This window comes from Emys orbicularis, chromosome 4 (genome assembly GCF_028017835.1).
Source record: "Emys orbicularis isolate rEmyOrb1 chromosome 4, rEmyOrb1.hap1, whole genome shotgun sequence".
Classification (NCBI taxonomy): Eukaryota; Metazoa; Chordata; order Testudines; family Emydidae; genus Emys; species Emys orbicularis.
This window is the reverse complement of record NC_088686.1, coordinates 48,183,516-48,186,876: the sequence shown is the minus strand read 5'-3', so window position 1 is coordinate 48,186,876 and position 3,361 is coordinate 48,183,516.

Below are 3,361 nucleotides of genomic sequence, written 5' to 3'. Positions count from 1 at the left end.
TTGGACAACAAAAAAAACTAGTTGAGTATAAATTAAATATGCTAGACCTCATCTTTTTCTGAACAGTGTAGGTAAAAATATCTCTAATCTTTTCCCTGAACATCTGGTGCCTGTCTGACACTCGTGGATTGAAGATAGTGCTATTTTATACTTTTAAAAGCCTATTTTGTATTTATAAAATCCTTATTGAAAATTAGCTCTCTATGAATAGATTGTCTGACTAATTAGAACTGATTTCCCATAGTGGCTTCACAAGGCACCTTAGTGACTTCCAAGTTCACAGTAATGTCTTTATTTATTGTCACCATTTTATGTATTTATTATTTAGACACGAGCTTTAACCTAACGGTGTCTGAGTGCCTGTTGAAACAATTTCCTCTTTTAAAAGGAGGTTGTAAGCTCTATTTAGAACTTGCTCCGCTAAAGCTACATCAATTGTGGAGGTTAGCAGTGCTCAGACAACGAATTCTGTTGTCTAGCAAAGAACAGTATGAGCATCAGCTCTGTGAAGCACAGTCTCACTCCATTTATGAGAGACACTTCTCCTAGCCAGTTAAATATATAGTTTCAGTAGGTTCTAATAAGGTCCTAGGAAGTAAATTGAAATTGGATTCCTGGCCTTGAATTAAACACGCCAATTGTCAACATTTTAAAGACATAGGGTACCCGTCTATAGCTAAAAGTGTGCTGTTTGACTGTTTGGTCCGCTCTAGAGCATTTATATGATGCTGTAGAGTCTCCATATTGTTACCTGAATGGAATATTTGTGCATATCATGCAAAAATATTGTATTTGGTTGCAAGTGAGGAGTTCAGCTTTGCAGCTTTTCCCCCCTGAAGTATTTAAAAATGAACTAAAGAAATACAGGCTAAATTTCAGTATTAGAATCTCTCTTAAGGAAGCAATTTCCGTTAGCTCTAAAGAACTAATCAAAATTACTTTGAATTCAGCTGGAATTTCTTTTAAAATCTATTTAACTGAAATTAAGACTAAGCCTTCTGCTAAAATGTTAGTATCTGTATTTTTGTATTGGAAACAAACTATCTTACCCAGGGGAAGACACTGCTCTTCTGCCCAGAGGCCATTGTAAACCAGGCCCAAATAATGATTAGAGGAAGAAGAGTTAACTAAAGTAAGAAGCAGCTCGCTCTCCTAACTTGCAAAAGAGAAATAGTTTATTTCAGGGCACTCATACCTGAGCTCTCTAGGTAAGGAAGGAAGGAACTGGAGTATTCCCCAAGTCTTGCAGTGCAGAATGTTGGTAGGTAAATACAATAGTGTATAGTTTCTTCACCACCAACAGACATCATATGAGTAATAATTTCAAATGAAAATCTTACTATCTTTAAGTTTAAGAAAACATTAGAAATCTTGAGTGAGATTCTTGGGCGGTGCAGCCCACAAGGGGAAAAGTTACCACCTTAAGGGCTTTCTGATTCTGGGTACTTGAGGGGACTGCCTGGGCTGTGGCACTACGAAGAATGCCTATAGCACTCTGAGCATGCCTTCTGTGCCCCCTACACTGGGACTTGTTTAGGATCCATTGCAGAGCTACATAAGGTAGCTTTGTACTGTGCTTGTGATGAGGGAATTCTTCCTCTGCCAGGTATGGGTCTTTTCTGGTCTCTTTACAGTGCTTCAGCAGCTGTCTTAATCAACTATCCTCTTTGCTTTGATGCTTTATCCTTTGCCTCTTTCAGCTTCTGATGAACATCTGCAAGAGGTAGCTTGAGTCCATTGTGAGTGAAACAAAGAGCACATTGGTAATAGATGAACTTAGAGCCTACATTGTCTAAAATTGGTATCTGTTCAGGGCAAAAGCCTACAGTAACTTGTGAATAAAATCTTTATTAATGGAGAGAAGGATGTTTAGCTTTTTCTGCCAGAAATTTATCAACTGTGACTGCACTATTGTCTATTTTCTTGTACTTTCTGTTGCAGTGAGCAAGGAATGCTCGCTGTCCTGGTGTTAAAGTTCTTTGTATAAAATGTGTTACTCACTGTGCCTTAATACTTAATCCTTCCTTCAGTTTATGCAAAATGTATGAAAGTGGTTACTTTAACATTTGCTGTAAATGCATAATATTACTGGTTATTTTATATTTAATATAATTTTGAACTTTACCTTGGCTCTGTTTTTCTTTCATAGTGTAGATCCAGCCCCTTTGTAGTTGTGTGCCTGGATCCGGGGTGCTTAAGTTACTCAGTGCTTTCAAGAGAAAACAATAAGATGCATGCCCGTTAAGTCCATGTCCTCCTAAGGGCATCTGTTTGGACACTGAAACTCAAGGGTGTCTTACTTCCCCCAACCCACAAAATGCATCCTGAGATGAACTCTGCACCCAGGCGTAATTGGGATGTTATACATTTTACCATCTGACTTGGGAGGCTTAGTACTACTTAGAGATAAATATGTATCAATCCAAGGGCAGCATTAAGTCATTTTAGCTTAAATCACCACATTTTAGTGATAGGGCAACAGTAGTGAAAACTTCTCTGTACTCAACTCAGCCTTCTGAGGTAATATACAGGAATGAAAGTAAAGCCTTGAGGTGTATACAAAAACTTCCAGTTTGACAGTGGTATGATTTAATTAAACCAGTGAAAACCCTGCTGTAAATACTTGCACGTAGCTTAAATAAATTCTGAATAGACTTAAGCTAAGCAACAACAGACCACTCTTTAAATTGCTGCAAACCCCTCTGTAGATACACTAATATTGTTTTGAAACATTCAGGTTAAACCAGTGCATGTTCCTCTTATTGACAAGACAGTTCACTTATGCCATTCAGTACTTTGTGTGTCTACCACAGATGCTAGTGTGTGTGTTAAACTCTGCTTGTCAGATCACTGTCAATTGCTTATTCTCCCTCTTACTAAAATAAAAATTCAAATTTTTATTTATACAAAACCTTCATCTATAGTTGAATAATGTGGGGGGAGGAAACAGTACACATTGCATACATAGTTGCTAGTGAACACTACATGTGACAGGTTTAAAAACTCTCTGTTGACATCAAATACAGCAGAGTTAGACCAATCCCAAGATTCCTACTAACTTTAGCAGAAACAGGCTAACACTGGGCATTTTTGGAAATCCCATCCTTAATATTCTGCAGGTTTTAATATACATCCTAGAACAAAATGTTGAAAGAGAAATGTTACTTGCTACTGTAGGTTGAAGAAAGATTCCAAACAATCTCTTCAGCTTACTAAAATCAAACCACTGTTGTCTCTTAAATAGCACTGTAGCTATTTTGGCTTCACCATTTATCAATTTGACAACCCCTATACAAAGTTTTAATACCACCCATCTGGGGGAAGATGGAAGTGTCTTATTTGGATAATGAATAGGCCTGCA